Source organism: Pseudopipra pipra, chromosome 15, assembly GCF_036250125.1.
Source record: "Pseudopipra pipra isolate bDixPip1 chromosome 15, bDixPip1.hap1, whole genome shotgun sequence".
Lineage (NCBI taxonomy): Eukaryota > Metazoa > Chordata > Aves > Passeriformes > Pipridae > Pseudopipra > Pseudopipra pipra.
In genome coordinates this window covers 237,629-255,799 of record NC_087563.1, presented here as the reverse complement: position 1 = coordinate 255,799, position 18,171 = coordinate 237,629, and the positions used below count along the sequence as shown (strand labels likewise).

General features: G+C 42.5%; 1 protein-coding gene across 2 annotated transcripts in view; it reads right to left on the bottom strand.

Moving 5' to 3' along the window:
* The window catches only part of KCNIP1 (potassium voltage-gated channel interacting protein 1), a 467,950-nt gene that overhangs the window by 351,101 nt on the left and 98,678 nt on the right, over positions 1-18,171 (bottom strand). Inside the window, exons 1-2 of one of the 2 annotated variants that reach the window (XM_064671390.1) lie at positions 6,817-6,925; positions 6,288-6,435 (exon numbers count right to left, since the gene is read on the bottom strand). The exons of the other annotated variant lie outside the window; for it this stretch is intronic. The gene's annotated coding sequence lies outside the window, so the exon portion shown is untranslated. Of the gene's footprint in view, positions 1-6,287; positions 6,436-6,816; positions 6,926-18,171 lie in introns of those variants that run through there. 2 annotated transcript variants of the gene reach the window in all.

The window sequence follows — 18,171 nt, the reverse complement described above, 5'->3', positions numbered from 1 at the left end:
TTTCTCCTCAAGAGTGATCCTGCTGCATTCTCAAAGGAAGCAGCAGCGTTATAGATGGTGTGTCTCCAGGCCTCCCGGTTGGAGGCCAGGGTAGACCAGCAATGAAGATCAATGTGGCCAAGGCTGAGATATTGTTTCAGGGAGTCCTTGTATCTTCTCTCCTCTCTTGCGGCAGCCGGTGGCAAGTTCACCACAGAGCAAGATCTTAGGGAGGCAGTGGTTGGTCCTTCATCCTTGAGACGTGTCCTGCCCAGCACAGCTGTGTTCTCAGCAACATGGCCTCAATACTCACAACTGCTGCCTGTTCTAGAACAGGTGTATTGGTCACATAATCTGACCAGTGGATGCTTAGGATTGTACGGAGGCAGCATTGATGGAAGCGTTCTAGGAGTCGCAGGTGGTGGCAGTAAATGACCCATGGTTTGGACCCATATAAAAGAGTTGATACAAAGACGGACACGGACTGGAGCACAATGGAGACACACAGAAAATAGTGATTTCTTTTTCATGTTGTCCTGAAGCCCTGAAGATATCGATCTCCTAAATATCACTTGAGTAAACGCGGAGGAGAGGGCAAGCTATTAACTTCAGGCTTGCAAGTCTTAAGAGTATTGCAATCCAAAATACCCTTGTTGAGAGATAGAAATATTAAAGACTCCTGCAGAAAGAAGGAGAACCCACTGAAGCATTTTTGACTGCCCTTAAATTAATGAGACAAAACAAAACCATGTTAATTTGGCAGCTTTTCATATAAGACAGTGCTCAAAGAAGAGACTACTATCAAATGCAGGTCTACAGACAAGGCTGTTTCTGCCGCCAGAAAAATAATATTCTGTTGAATGGAAATTATACAGTGAAAGTAAGGTGAAACTAGATTAGTCTCACCACTTTGAGGGGAAACTGATAATCAGAAAGTCATAAGTGCAAGAATTCAGAAGGGATTTCACAGGTCAAAATGCAAAACAAATGCAAAAGAAAGTCTTACAAAAGATATAACAAAAGTAGAGCCCCGAATAATTTCCAGCATTTCAAAAACACTGTACCAAAACTACAGAAATAACCATTAAGAAAAATGGAGCCCACCAGTAGCAGATGCAGAGGAGAGCAGCACAGAGGTGCACAGGGACAGCCAGGGGGACAGCTGTCAGCAGTCTGGGAAAACAAGAGCTGAGATGATGTCTCGGTACTCTCAGCAGACATAATACAGCATTACTTGACAGAACTCTTTGAATTACATATCAGTGTTCATGGCTCAGCTTGAAAATCTTGTTGTAATCTGAATTAAAAAACTCATAAACTCATTAAATAAAAAAATATAGAGTAAGGACAGTACCTTCTGAAAGACTGAGTCAAATAAAAGCCACAGTGGGAAGCAGCTAGGCTTGTTATGAATACTGGGAATATTAGAAATATAAGGACTAAAATTAACACAAGTCAGAAACTTGGATATGAATAATTTAATTTACACAAAGAGGATATCAGTGTGACCCTTTCAAACACGTGCTGTCTTACTACATCAAGAACTGACATTTCTCCTAGCTGCCAGGACACAGCCTGCCAAAGGACATCACCATGCACACTTATGCAGAAAGAAGCTTCTAGTGGTTTTAATTGGTATTGACTTTGTGCTCTCTGTTTTCTATTATGGGTGTGCATTAACACAAAACTTCAAAACAAAATTCCACTGAAATTAATGAGTTCTGCAAGACAAAAAGGGCCTTGTTGAGCTGATATAAAAGTCAGCAAAAATACATGGAAATTACTCTGAGGTTCAGCTGAAAAGTTAATGAATTTCAATGAACCCAATTATTAACACAGATTCTGAGTTTCATCAGTATCCTGGTCAAACAGAACCACAAGCAGAACCTCGCACAAAGAAAGAGAAAACCTGAATTTCAAGAAGTGCAACACTGAAGGAGGCTGTGGAAAGGATGTGTAGATGATGACACAACTACCCTCCTTACCATCCTTGATTTCATATGTTTATGCCTTCATGATGAAGGGAGCACAACTGTAGTACTTGTAATACTTGCATCCCTCTTCATTATAGCAGAACGGTAGAGGATAACCACTGGAGCCAAATGGAAGAAATTAGGTATTCATGAAGTGCAAAAGTGATAAATGAATTAGAAAAAATGCCCTGCTGGGCAGCTACATGCCAGACCACAGACAAGTGCAATTAGAGGCAGACAAAAGTCATCTAGGGAAGCAGTCAGGGACATCTCTGTGGATGGGACACAGAAGCATGTTTTTCTAGGACCTCCTCTGTGCAGCCAGGTTGTTTAGCCTCAGCTTTTTGACCCCTCCTGGCAATCATTATCAACTTTGCTCCAAACTTTGCAAATGAGAATTCTGCTTTCTCACTTTTCAGTTGAGAAAATCCTCTTTTGCATGATGCCCAAACTGTGCAAAAGTGAGTGAAAAATAAAACAAATGCAGAAAGCAATGAGCAAATCATCCAAGGAGCAAACCACAGGCACAAATCAACAGAAATCTGAATCCAGTTAGGCACATTGCTGCTTTCTTGCACAAGTAGGACAATCTTCTCCCTGCTGTTCTGACAAAAGGGAACCTTGAAGATTTTCCACCAGCAATTTTCTGCAGAACTTGTTATTCAGACAATTTTTTACACTCTAGAAACGCACAAAGAGATTGTGGTTGCAATACTCCCCCGGAAGCCTACACTTGACTGCAGGGCCAGGGGCTCCCACTGTCTTCAGCTGTAATGGAGCAGCTCACTGCCTGAGGATCTGGGGTTTATCCAGAGCAGGCTCAGCTACTCCCCATGGTAGAACTTCAACACTACAAGGCTGTCTGTAGTATTTGCTTTAGGAAAATAAACATTTAGCTATGAAAGATTATATGACTGGTACAGACAGGTATTATTTGCATGGTCAGGAATATCTCCAACTTCAGAAAACAAAAACAAAACCCCAACAAACCAGACCATATATTGCTGAGTCATCTGTCTTTGTGTTAATTTCTCATCTCGTTTCTAGGACCTCAGAGCTCCTGCACCATCAGCACCGTTCTGTTGCTGCAGTAGTGAGAAAAATGTCATCCATTAAACAAAGAACGTCTACTGAGGTACAATGGGGCTTCATGTTAAAATACCCGATCAATCAAAGAGTTATGGTCAACGGCTCACTGTCCACATGGAGACAAGTGGTGTCCCTCAGGGGTCGGTGTTGCAGACGATACTGTTCCAATCTTTGTGACAGCATGGACAGGGGGATTGTATACACTCTCAGCAACACCAAGCTGTGTGTGCAGTCGAGGAAAGGGATGATATCCAAAGGGATCTTGACAGGCTGGAGATGTGGGCAAACGCAAACCTCATGAAGTTCAACAAGGCAAAGTGCAAGGTCCTGCACCAGGACTGGGGCAATCCCAGGCACATCTTCAGGTTGGGAGGAGAAGTGATGGAGAGCAGCCCTGTGGAGACTGACTTGGGGGTGATGGTTGATGAAAAACTCACCATGAGCCAGCAATGAGCACTTGCAGCCCAGAAAGCCACTGGAATCCTGGGCTGCATCCAAAGGAATGTAGGCAACAGATCAAGGGATGGGATTCTGCCCCTCTACTCTGTTCTTGTGAGACCCCACCTGGAGCACTGAGCACAGTTCTGATGCCCCCAACATAAGAAGGACGTGGAACTGTTGAAACAAGCCCAGAGGAGGGCCACAGAGTTGACAGGAGGAGCATCTCCTCTACAAAGACAGGCTGACCAAGTTGAGGCTGTTCAGCCTGGAGAAGAGGTTGAGTGGAGACCTCAGAGAAGCCTTCCAGTATCTGAAGGAGGCCTACAGGGAAGCCAGAGCCTCTTCATCAGGAACTGTAGGATAGGACAAGGGATATACTGGCTTCAAACTAGAATAGAGTAGGTTTAGATTAGATGTTAGGAAGAAATTCTTCCCTGTGAGGGTAGTGATGCACTGGCAGAGGCTGCCTACAGAAGTTTTGGATGTCTCATTCCTGACAGTGTTCAAGGCCAGGTTGGGTGGGGCCCAGAGCAGAGGGGTTGGAATGAGATAATCTTTAAGGTCCCTCCCAAACCAAACTATTCTATGATTCTATAGTTTGATCAAGTAGATATGTTTATGGCAAATACAAATGGAACAGATAAACAAATAAACACCGAAATGAAAATAACTGCAGAAAGAGTTCCCACCTAATGCTCAATGCAAGAGCATTAAAAGCTAACAGGCTTCAAGTTGAAACAAGGCAAAATGTCTCACTGGTCTTTAGGGGCAAAGAGAAATGCAAGTGTGCATGTATGGTCATGTTTATGGAGAGTGGGAGAAAATGTATAGCCAAAGTCAACAATGCCTCTGGATATAGTCTTGGACCAAATCAGACCCTGAGATCCAATACCTCCAGGGTTCCAGAGTGCCTAAAAGAAAACTGGAAAGCTTTTTAATAGAAACTTCATATAAAGGAGTCTTGATCCTGGCATTTGAGAGATCTGCAGATCCTCAGAAGTTAGGCAAGAATGAAACTTAATCCTGCAAAATTCAGTAAAGTATATCTCTCACTATCACAAACTGAAGTGAGGGCAACAGGAGCAGGCTTGAAGTGGCAGGTCAAAGCAGTACTGCAGCACAGTCACCCCAGCACACTGCTCTCTCCTCCCCAGAGCTCCAATGGGGGGCCTGATGACCAGCTGCAGACAGACACAATTCACATCTCTCTAGGAACAAGCTGCAAATCATACTGTGTAAAAAGGTCTCATTTTTGTGCAACTCATTTTAATAACTACTGCAGTGTAGCTATGCTTGCCTGTATCCACATGTATAATAAAAGTGCTGTGTGCATCTGCTGATGGGGATGACATAGGACTATATTTGAAAATTTGTATATTCACGTGAGAACAAGTGGGAGCTGAAAAATAAATCAGAGAAGGAAGAATACTGGATTTTAGGGCCAGGGCAGGAAAGAACTGGCCCCAGAACCAGCAACTGTATTTTAGCATGAAGCCATCATTATGGTGAAGTGGAAATGGGACCACACAGCAGGGCAGAGATGTACAGCAGCTCACCAGGGACAAGCCACTTTCAGCCCAGATGCTGTTTAACCACACACATTGTATAAACCAATCTGCATCTTAACTCTGTGTCACTGGCTGACCTGAATGCATGTATGTAGAGTCCAAGCAGGTATCTAGTAAAGCAGAAATGTCTTAAACAGGGTTTACAAGTTAGTCTGCATTTTAGTTTTGTTTTTTAATTATTTTAATTTCTCTTCCTCTTTGAACAGCACAATGCTTGAAATTCAGCTTTTAAAAGTGAAATAAATAATCATGTCAGCATGAAAATGCTGACATGAAAATATGCACTTGTATAATTACAATTGATAGACAATACATTTAAAGAAAATGCTCAGAATATGATTCTTACCAAAGCTGGTATCAAGTTAGTTCCAACAAGTAGCAAAATTTTGAATAAAAAAATCAAAATCTAAAGAAAAGGCATGGAACAAAAGAGAGGTGTAAGCAAGAATATATTAAGAATATATGAAGAAAATATGCAAGACTACATGCAAAAAAATTGTTTTAAAAGTGATGTTACAATTTCAAAACTGACAACATGAGGAGAAAAGGAAGAATTAAAATACCTTTTAAATCTTATATGCTAAATAATGGTGCAAACAAATGAAAACATATACCAGCATTTCCTTAGTCCTGCTCTTTGACATACAATTTGAAAATCTCACTCTTTCAACTTATATGAAGAGGAAAACCCAAAACAGCTACAGAATCTTCAGCACTACAAGTGTTTGCTTGTGTGAAAACTTGGTGAAGTACTGTGAAATTGCCAACAGATATTTTTGGGGGTTTTTTTACCTGAAAGACAACCCCTGAAACTTCTAATTAGATACTTGATTTCTGAATAGAAAAATTGGTGCTATCTCTGAACTGGGCAATGTACATGAGTTGCTCACACAACTTTGAAGCAACCTGTAGATGAGAGGAACAGGGGACACTCTCCTCTCAGTTTATATTTCACCCTTTCCTATCAAACGCCTACCTTATGGCATTAAAACATCCCACAGAAATCGCTGGTGGGTTTGTACAAACTCTTCTCTTCCCTCAACCCTCAGACAGTATTGCTTCCAAGCACACTATCAGACACAGAGAAATTACAATTAGGGATGACTTAGGAAGTTCAAAATAAAATAAAATCAGGGCAAATAATTGCCAAACAATGGTTTACCACACTCAATCAGATCAAGAGCTCAGAGTCTATCATCTTTCATAGCATCATAGAATAATTTTCGTTGGAAAATACCTTTAAGATCTTTGAGGCCAGCTGTTCTCGAAGTACTGCCACTATGTGATATTCAGAGGCCAGAAGGGGGAAAAAGAAGGTCTAGTTTTTCCCCAGTACAGCATGCTTCTTGTCTGCATGTCCATCAGCACAGGCCATGTTGCAGCATCTGCTCAAAATCACAGGAGACAGACAGAACACAACAGATCCATCTTTCAAATATAACTGAGATCCTTAAAACTCAAGGAAATTTTAACATACAAAGCTACATATCTCAAAGTTACCTATGAAGCTGGTTTGACTTTCCCTTTACATTACTTTAAAACAGCTGGCTTTCAGTTTTACTATTTTTTCCTGCCATGACAATGCCATGTTTCTCTGTTAGCCCAGTGAGGACACGGCTGGTGCTGGAGGCACACAGGAGGTCCAAGGGGCACAGCACACAGCTTGGCTCAAGGACTTCAGCCTTCAGCTGGCTGGGAGCCATTGCTGTTCCCTCAAAAACCAACTACCCACATGGGCTCCTCTGCCAGGTCAAATAACACCTCACCTGTGGCATGGCAGCATCAGCTGGCCTTGGTGTGTGCGGCGCTGCCCAGAGGCTGTGCAGGACGGGAGACTCCTGCCCACAGCTCCCTGCCAGGGTGGAGATCCCAGAATCGCCCATCAAGGGTGCTGAGCAACTGGGAACAGTAATTACACGGTTATCTTTAGTTAGGTTTTGCTACTAATCCGATCTCATGCATACGGGAGGCAGTGTCATCAGAGGAAATGCATTTCTGTAAAAGGTATGACATTAGAAAAAATAAAATTCTACCAAGAATGAAGCAGTAAGACAAAATGCTAGCAGAGGAAGGCATTACAGGTGACACAGGAGTGCTCTCAGCCTGGAGAGCTTTGCAAGCTAAATATCAGCAGCATGGTATAGAGTTAAAGAGCTAATAGGTTGTGTATTTCCTTCACAGAGAAGAATATTTTCAGTAAAGCAGCAAAGATGCATCTGCTATAAATATTTAACAACTCTGTATCAGCTTGAAGCAAGCAGGCTGAACAGAGCCTTCATTTTGAAGCAGACTCTGTTTCCAACAGAGCAGACACGTGTAACACTACCCTCTGCTGTAGGAAACCACAAAGTGCCTGGCTGGGTGGCACTGCAGCCAGCACAGCCACCAGCCCCAGGGAAGCCTTTGGACACCATATCCTCCTCACCCACGGTGTGCCACCGCTGCTTTCTCTGGTGAGTCACCCTTGGCCCATCCCAGTTGCTGCCCTGAAGCTGCTGCATAGGGTGAGAGGGCGGCAGGGAGACTCCAGGGTCCCCACGGCTCTGACACTTTGATTCAAAGTGCATTGACTTGCATAGTTTAAAGTGTGTCTGTACTGAAATACTCAAATACATTCAAGCTTTTGTTCTTGTTTGTATTAATTTATAATTTATGCTATATACAAATGATTTCTAAATTATGTTCAGTCTTTTATTACCCTTTCCTCATGCCACGTTCTGTTCCCTGTTAAAATTGCAAAGTGATCTGACGTAAATATCCATTTTCTAGAAGGCTGAATATAGTTGCTCTAATGTAATCAACAGCCTAAAATCTGAGTCTACAGCTCAGCATGTGCCCTACAGAGCACAAGCCAGGGCTTCTGCTGAAGCATTTCCTCTTCCAGGGTACCTCAGCTTGTACTGAAGGGTCTCTCCTAACCCCTCAGGCACTCTCTTCTTTCCATCAGGATGGCATACAGCATGCAAACAGCAGAGAGCACTGTTTTCTGCTTTACGAACCTCTCTGAGAAATTCACGACTCCTAGGCTAAGGACAGGAAATGGGGATTAGCTGAGAGAGTCAGATCCTACATGGCCCCTGCAGCAGTGTATGTGTGTGCTCATAGAGCAAGCAAGGAGCTATTTAGCTGAAAAGGGCAGTCATAGTCCCAGTCCTGGAGCTCTTCTGCAACAAAAAAAATCATGTTATTTAATAGTCTGTTTCTCTAGTAGCTCTTGTGAAGCCGCACCTTTACATGGGTCAGGGCAAAAGGAGATGGCACCAAATCTTTCTGAATGCTAAGGACATGAGGGAAACACATTCAACCTAGAAATCCTTTCACAAAAATCACACTTGCTCATCTACTGATCTTCCTAAACCCTCTCCACACAGAAGTATTCATCACTTCTCTGCTTTCAAACCGCTCAAAAAGCCTGCAATGACTGTTTTACAGACATCTCAGTCCAATTGCCCTCCAAGAGAGACATGTCCCTTTCTGTATATCCTTTTTAGTCATAACCCTAGGCCACAATGCTGAGTCTCTCACAAGAAAGCCTCAGACTACAAAAGTTACCCAAAAAAATATTTGCAGCTAGACTAACTCACCAAATAAACCTATTGAGACAGGAGATTAAACACAGGGAAGGTATTTCAGTGAGTAATACATAATTAAGCTGGGAAAATCCATCTCACAGCTGTTAGCAAGTTATAAATTCATAATGTGTCAAAAAGTGACCAAAAAAACCTCTGGAACATAAAAGCAATGCATGAAGTCTTATTAAAAGTCTTACTTCTAGAATTTTATAAACTTCTAGATCAGTGATCTCTAGATTAGGAGTTTACTTAGGGAAGTGCCTGGATATGCTTGCCATGCTGTGACAGCCTTTCCAGATCAGTGATCTCTAGATTAGGAGTTTACTTAGGGAAGTGCCTGGATATGCTTGCCATGCTGTGACAGCCTTTCCAGATCAGTGATCTCTAGATTAGGAGTTTACTTAGGGAAGTGCCTGGATATGCTTGCCATGCTGTGACAGCCTTTCCATGGCACATGATATCCACACCACCCAAAACGGCTACTGAGTTTAAAGGGCATCTGGACTAACCCAGCAGGGCAGCGCATGTGGCCAAGAAAAAACTTTTTAGGGATTGCATACTTATTAGAAGCAAATTATGTAACTGCAAGACTTCTGCAAAAATAGGTGAGGGTTTCTGTAAGTTCCAGTCTCAGGTTTATCTATGCAGAACAGTCACTAAGTGATATTTGAATTGCTGTAGCTATTATGCATTACACCCGCTTGTTCCTAAAGCTGATGGTCCTCAGTCAAAATAGAAGTACCCTTTGTTGATTTCAGTTTATTTTATTTTGATAGGGAATAAAAGAAGGAGAATTATGGGTATATGAATCCTGAGAAAGAGTATCAGCAGATCTAGGGTCTAATGCCCTGTAACAAACACAGATTGACTTCACACAGTAGGTCAGTGTGCCATAAACAGAGTTAACCTAACAGGAAAAGATCTGAAAAAGAGATGCTTTGGAGCCTTAACAGAAGAATTATAGCCACAGAAACAGAGAATTTCCTGGGGGAGAAAGGCCCCACAACTCGGGAGCACCAAGTTGCCCCCCTCAGGAACACAAACCCTGTGTTCCTGCAATATTTAATTTTAATTTTCCACCTGTTATTCAGAAATAACAGCATTTCTTTTTGTCACAAAACTTGCACACAGATGAGCTTGTTAAAAATTGAGATGCCCAAAAGCCACAGCTACAAAGACCAGAAACAGCTGAGGGAGATCTATTGAACTTCAGCAGGGATGTCTGTAACTTTTTTTTAGCTACCAGGCAAATAATAACTTCTCTGAAAGACTCTGAAGAATATCATTCAGACTTAAGCAAGAGCTCTTCAGACAGGCAGTTCTAGCACCAGGAAGGAAAGAGCAATTCTGTGTAGATAAATGATACCGGAGTATGCCACTTCCAACAACTGCTACTTCCAAGGCTGCTCTAGTTTTTTAGTAGGAAACTAAGTTCCCAAAATTCACAGGCCACACTGTACATGACTCGATTGTTTAAAAGACCCTTAAGACAGCACTGCCGAGTAAATTATAAACTTATATATCCAGCATTTCATTCACTGCCTGTAAAAGAAGGTTGGTGGCCTTGCTCCAAAAGGGCAAATCTGAGCTCCATGCTGCCAAGTCTGAAAATGAATTCAAAGATGTGGCACACCATGGGCACTGATACAACTCTTTTGCTTAAGCGTAAAGCATAACCTAATAATAGCCTCAAAGGATTGCTGTATCTGACCATGGGAGTGCTTCTTAATTCTATTACTTTTCATTCAAATTTCATTATTGAAAACAGAAAGGGAAGAAAAACAGTTAATGGGGAAAAATAATAAACAAAACCTATGTAGATAATCACCCATGCTCACTTAACCCATTGCTGCAGGCAGATTAGATAAGAGGAGAAGCAGGCAGAATTTTCTGAGTGATATGTTCTATTGCAAGCTCAAAATCTTAAAAATCAGTCCTTGAATGTAATGAAACATTACTATAATACATAATATTCATTATAACAAATACACCACAGTGCAGCATGCTGTTCTCTTGCCCACCCAAACCCCGCAAGTCGAACAAAGGGATTAGATACTCTTAAGCCTGGTTGCAAGATCTGGGACTTTTCATTAGAGATTTACACCCAGTTTTGCTGAAGATACACTTTCTGGCCACGGGGTTTTTTTCTTTTCTTCTTAGGGATAGGGTTAAAAATTAGAGGAGACTAAGAATTACAGGGTAAAATGCAGCTGCTGCTTCCCTGATGGAACATCAATGTGCCCCATAAAGGTTCCCAAAACAATGATAAGCACCTGCTACAGGGGATGGGACAGAGGGGGAGTAGCACGGAGACACTGAAGCCTCCCTCTATAGACATCCCTTCAGGGAGGGGAACATGGTGACACTTTGTAGTTCAAGGACCGTACAGTATCTGCTCACCAAGGGAGACAGATGCCAAGGACAACTACCCTATTAAATATTTATGACTGAAGTCACTCAAGCACCACCTAACCTAAAGTAAGTTAGGAACAGGGGGAAGTTGGAGGAAGACTCCACCAAAACTGCTGGGATCAATCGACAGGCTGAACCTGTCTTCCCCACCCTTTAGGGATCCCTATTGGGTAAGAAACATATTCTTTGTGTGCTAAATGCTGTTATTAGGATTAGAGCTTGTGTTTATGTTTGCTATGTAGTACAACAGATTTCTTTAAACACATTTTTGCAGTCAGACACCATCACCGACAACCTTGAACCTTATTAACCTGCCACAGTTTGTATCAATAGAGTGGTATTCCGTAAACTGTTAGAGTGAGTCCTTTACAGGTGCTGGCAGTTGTCAGCAGCAGACAAGACATTGGGAAGGCCTGCGAGGGGTCTCCACACTGTTGGCTCAGGCCCTCCATAAAGAGAAGTCAAATTGCCCTCCAATCCAGTGAATATGTTTGGTGAAGGGTCCCCCTTATGAGATGACGACAGACTGGTCAGACATAAGGGATTAGGCTCCCCTGGGGCACTGACAGACATATAAATCACTAAATCTCCCCTCTCTAGGAGTCGGGCAAACTCCTCTGTCATTTCATGTGACAGTTTTGTCTCTCAGTTTCTACACCTATGAAACGAGACTACAAGCCAGAGTCCCCTTTGGAAATAAGCCTACTGCATAAAAGGTAGAGACCAACTCTATTGTGCTAGCTTTTGCAGAGCTCTTTTTGGATAAGAAAGCCTGGTGTTACCTGGTTATTTACTGAGTAGGAAATTCGGCAAATGCTGCTGTAACAAAAAGGTACAGTCAACCTATTTACCTAGGGCAGGGTATAGTGAGGGTGGAAATACTGCTTGCTGACTGAATTTGACATTGCGGAAAAGATATTCCTGCAGAATCACAAGCAGTTATCTCCACCAACACCCCCTCCTGCCCTGTTATCTTGTACCAGCAGCTTTCCATAAACACTTGCAAAAATTTACAGAGAGCTGCTGATTATTTGAACTGGCACATGAAAGCACAGCACTGTTAGGACAGCCTGGTAAGGGTTAGGGTTTTGGCAGACTATGCATCAGAAGGTTTTCACAGCATTTGTGACAACCTCCACGTTCGCTGCATTGCAACAAGAGAGGTGGCTCCCTGCAACAGACAGACCCTGCCAGCTTGCACAGCTTTAAACCTTCTTTCTGAATTCAGTCCCCAATATTTGTGTCTCCTGGGTGATACTAGCACTGTGCATACTTGGAAGTACAACCTCCAATGAGTTGGGGAATAAGAGCTGAGGCTGGACACACCTGCAGTTTTAGGATGAGTGGAGCAATATGAAATACCCTTGACAACATCACTGCAGTTGAATTACAGCAGTGGGAGATGTGCACAAATGGGGTTTTTGGAAGTGCCTCTTGTTGGCTGAGCTCTCTCTGGCCCTCAGTGTGACATGGAAAAGCAGATATTGGGGGATTAGAGTTCCAAAAGCTTCAGATAAACACATTTCCTACCAAAGCCCCCAGCAGCTTTGTAGTTCACGTCTGCCTGAGCTGGAACTGTTCATCTCTGCAATTTCACTACAGAAGGAGCCTTGAGCATGATACCTCTCCCTTGCATATAGATCAGGGCTCATGGCAAAAGGACATGGAAAGAGAGAAGCTATTTCTGTGTAACCCACCAGGCACTGTTGCCTGAAAAAAAGGTTTGTCTGTCACATCACACACCCACTCTTTCCCCTCATTTCCTTGGTACCTTCTCATCTTAAGGCACAAAATTGCTTACCTACAAGAGACAAGTTGGATCCTAAATGCTAAGCTATCCATCTCCTTAGGCTGCACAGGGGCAGGGAGCTTGGTACTGAGATTCCTGGGAAGAAGAATGTCAAAAGTCAGTATGCAAGAAATCCTTTTGGATTTTATCCTGGAGGCATTGACAGCTTCACAGTCCTGTGCTGTCCATTGAGCACAATACATGGTGAAAGACTTCATGCTTTAAAATGAGGCTCTCTAAACCAAAAAAAAATGATGCTATGCATATTTTGACCCTGTGGATTTCTCTTCAGATGAAGAAGAAATTATTTCAGTGGCTTTACCAAGAATCAAGAAAGCATTCCCTATAAGTTTGTTTAAAGGAAAGTAGAACAAGAACACTAGCACATCAGAAAATCTACTAATTCTACACACTACTTTGTGTTCATACATTTCAAAGCACCAAGGCGCATTGACAGAGAGCCAAAATACACAAAGACCAAAAAGATCCTGTGGCAGCAAGAGGACGTCCTGAGGCTGACTCCACCAGGCTGTACCGCCACTGTGTGGCACAAGTGTTATGGCATCAGTAGCTACTGATGGTACAACAGACAGCCTGGTACAGTTGTTAGGCTGTTTCCTGGTCGAATTACATTTTGATCACATACATGTAGGACATATGCAGCATCCAAACCTGTATCATCAGTTATGGTGAAATACATTTTCATTCGTATCTGATCATTCCTTTGCTATGAGGGTAGTTTGTTAGTTCACTGATATAACACTAATGCAGCTGCTGCAACATGACCAAATGTTCTAAATATAAAAAACATTTTTAAAATCCTTGATTATATTAGTTAATTTGCTTCATTAATGTATGTTACTACCAAACAACAAATACAAAACAGAAGCAAAGAGTCCCTGAACAAATAAACACTCAACATCCACATGCAGCTTCCATAATAATTCACAATTATTCATTAAGGATTCACAAACATCAGTTTCTGGGAATTAACTTTGCACACACAAATTTTTAACCTGAAATTTCTCACTGCACAGTGGTCCTGAGCTTTTTCTATGCACAAATTTGGGAAATAAATTATTTTTATGAAATGTTCTATCATGAAAATGCATGCAGAAATTACACTTTGATTGCCATAACTGTTGTCAATTATTTATTTCCTGTTCAGCCGCTGCAGGGGCATCTGCTAGATTTTAAAGGCATCATGTATACAACATGAAACATTTATTTAAGTGCTTGCACACTGCAGAGAGCTTGGTTTAACCAGTCTTTACTGCACTTCTCACTGGAATGAAGACTGGTCGTTTGACAGTCAGCACCTTTCATGGAAGCTTAAGCTCATTCAGAGCCAATGAACACAAAATTTTTAGCCTGGCAATTTAACAAGTATGCAGCTTGGCACAGCATTACACACACACTGGAGAAAAAGACCATGTATGAATAAGAACCATGACTGTGCCCGGAGGTAACACAAAACTTCCCAAAGCCAAACTACAGATACAGAGAGGACAGGGCAGAAATCCTGTCTCATAGCTAAGTTCTTAGCCCATCCAGATTTCACCTCAATCAGAAAAGTCTCTTTGTACTCTTTTCTACTGACATTTTATTATTCTGTGTTCCACTTATAACTCTTGCTATAATTTTGCAGATTACTAGTTTGACTAAACTCCATTATTTTCAATGCTGCAAATGAATATTTCCTGCTGATTTCCCTGCATCGTTGTGCATAATTTTCTTATTTTTCCTTTGGGGCTTATAAAATTTATTTAACCCTTTGGATTAGCAGATCTCAACTCTTCATTACCTTATGTCATTTATCCAAACAGCAGTATCACACAGGGCACCCCATGTTTATACAAAAGTCTGTATCCCTTTGCTAGTACTTCTGCTCTGGAGCAGATTAAGAGGCCCCAAATCACCTGTTAGATTGAGGATGGGCACAGCATAGCACTCTCCTATCTATTACTTTACCAACATACAAGAGGAAAATACAAAAACTACATGGCAAGATCAAATAAAAATACAGAAATTCTGATTGTGCTCAATGATGAGAAATAAAAGGTCAATGGGCTCAGTTTGGAGGACATGTCCTCTCTTGTGGCCCAGTTTCTTCCTCTCTATTTACACAGTAAACAACAACAAAGGAACAAGAATATGTGCAACTCTATGAATTTAGACAAAACAAGTGGCACAGAACAAAAGGTACGAAATTTTTTTGGAGGAGTTATAAGAGACGTAGTAATTGCCTGAGACAGGTGAATCAACAACAACAACAAAAATATCACCAAAAAACCAAACTAGAATTTCGGCAGGGGCCAGTGCACGGGGGCAGCACAGCCTGGGCAGTACAGCCTGGCTCCACTGGAGTGTGATCTTAGCTTGCAATAGGAACATCAGGGAGCCCGGAGCCGTGATTCTGTGTAACAGGTGCTAGCAGGGCCCATAGTGGCAAGCAAAAAAGGCAGCTATGCTGATGCTGACACCAGTCAGAAATACTTAAAAATTAACAGAAAATGAGAAGGGGGTTGTGAAAGAGGGTCTTGCCTTACCAGTGAAACAAGGCCCAACAGCTTCAAAGGAGGGAGCCTGAACAAAGGACCACCTGAACTTTAACCACATAATCTGGGATCCTCCTGTTCAGGCATCAGCTTTTGCTGCATCTCTTGTCACCTGGCTGTCTCTTGTCATCTGTGTCTCTTGACATGTGGCTGGTGCCACAGGTATTCCTCTGCCCTTTGTAATGCAAGGGATCCATGCCAGTTCACAGCCCTGAGACCAGCAGTGGGACACTGCAACCACTGACTTTAGAAACCCACTGACTCAAAAAAAAGATTGAACATGTGGACTAATTAGCATTAGAAGCAAAAGAATCATTAACCAAAACAAGGTAGAATACTAAGAGAACTAGATAACTTGTAGCCAACTGTGATTTCTTTGTTTGCTAAAAAGTATATATTTTGAGAAGTAAAGTAAAAAAAAGTAAAATTTTGAGAATCGGATTGCTTGATTTGTGGAAAACTTCCACCTTGAACCCTTCCTAAACTAGGCGCTGTGTTTGTATTTAGAGAGTCCCTAAACTGGCAGTAATACCACCAGTGCTGCTCACCTCACAGCAAACTTTCCCTGGGCCTCACCCCAGGCACATCCCCTTGCTCTGGACTCAGTAGCCTTGAAGCTACAGAGATGGTGAGAGCTGTGACACTGCCAGCAATGCAGATCTTGCCTTCTGCTCAGTAACCATGGTGCAGGTTAATTAAAATAGCAGGCAAAACCAGCAACGACAATTTATACTTTGATCGAGGACTGCCAGTTTGTGTCTTTCCAAACAGGGGGAAAGAGAAAAAAAAAAAAAAAAAAGATCAATGCTTTTGCAAAACTTCAGTGCTTGAATAACACAGCAAATAGCAAGAGTCAAGCCACCAATGGGGTCAGTGGGTCCTGATTCAATGAAGCCAGCGCAGGTTTATACCACTGCAGGCTTTGGGTTTAATGGTGCTTGCATCTCTGCCTATGTGCCTCTGCCTGGGGGTTGCAGCCATGCTGAGGAGGGCTTGGGGGTGCTGGTGAATGAGAGGCTGGACATGAGCTGGCAATGTGGAAGCCAAGCATATCTTGCCACCACCTGCTGGGTGAGCAGGGAGCCTGGCTGCTTCCTTGCTGTCATGGTCAAGTCTGGGACATTACTGCTTCACAGGAGGATGGAGCAAAAAAGGAAGCTCCAGTCCTTTCAGGAGAAGACAAGCACATCCCTTCTCCCCTGTAGGCAGTGATAAGGATCATAGTCTATGTGTAAGGGGAGACACATTCAGTCTTTCTTGAACAAGTTCAAATAAAGCTGACAAGACTTCAGTTTCTTCCTTAAAATTAGGCAGTAGCATACCATGTGGACATAAAACAGTCTACCATCGGGTTTTAGTACACTGTATATAGTACATACTAAATGAAAACACAGTCTACTGCCCTAGCCCACAGGAGGGGACAATTTGTTTCTGAGATAAAGTTTGCGAGTTAATAATGGTTGGCAGCAACTGCTGTTGCTGTCATAATGCTAGCACTTGCTTGTTTTTATGTCTCTATTCCCTGAAACAATTTAGGTGCCTCGCCATGCACTAATGTTACTGTTCAATAAAACATTAAAAGAGGCATTAAGTACAGCACTGTGCCAAAATCTACTGCAACTACAAACAGAAGTGTCTAAATGACCCTGTTTAAGAGCCAGGAGCATATTGAGGAAAATGTTTTCTTGCTTACATCACTATACATTCCTCACTGAAAGCTGAGGGTTGGTGAGGTCAGGAGAAGGTCCCCAATACATAGGGATATAGAGAAAATTTGAATCTTCATGCCAGGACAAATGGCATGGGGCTGCTCTAGGTCCAAGTGCTGCTATGGATCACACATACCTCCCCATGATCCCTTCATGCAGCAGAAACATACAAACCTTTCTACTGCTGTGCTCTACTCCCAGAGCAGATGAAGAGGCAGCTCTTCGAAAACTGCTGCCACCAACTATCACTTGCACTCTGATCTATGTACAACTCAAAAAACATAGATATGGAGGTAACTTAATTTTTCCTCTGTAATCCTCTGGGACATAAGAGCAGCTTCCATGATGCGAACATTGACAAAGGAGATGCTACATTAAAAAAGACTGGATGTATCAGTGAAGCTATGTGCAGAGCTGACTTGGCACTGCGCATCCTCTGAGCTGGCGTAGTCCAGGTTGGACATTGTGTAACCAAATCAGAGCAGAACAATTAGCTGCTGCAATACTAGGCCACAGCAGATGGACATTTCTACTAATCCACATCCTTTGCACACTCCCACATCTACATATCAATCTCTGCAAAAAAGTTTTTGCATCCCTCAGGATCTAAAATCTTGCGAGGAGAGCTCACATACCCCAAGAGACCCCTGTTGTGAGTGCTGAACAAAAAGATGGCACAACCCAATCCATCTCAACACCCCTGCAGCAGCCCCTAGCGAGGAATCAGGCTCACCCCATGCAGGAGGCTGCCCAACATTTATCCATTCCCAAGGTGAACCTCCCTAACTCCACCAGACCAGCCTAAGAACTGGGAATAGCTCACTGCGATTCTCAAGTCACACATAGCTCTTAAACATGTAAGGCAAGGCCTGTGCCATCACTGTTTCACACAATTAATTGTATGGCTTTGCTGGATAATCCCTGCTGCCATCTGTCCAACAGCCGAGGCTAGCAAAGCCAGCCTGGTCTTTGACAGTCTAGCATCATCCTAAAAGAGTGCGGTGTTGTACTCACCTGCCAAGGCCTTCCTTAAATATTTGAAAAGGGAATTATACTGTTTACCAAGTAAAGAGGTCACAGT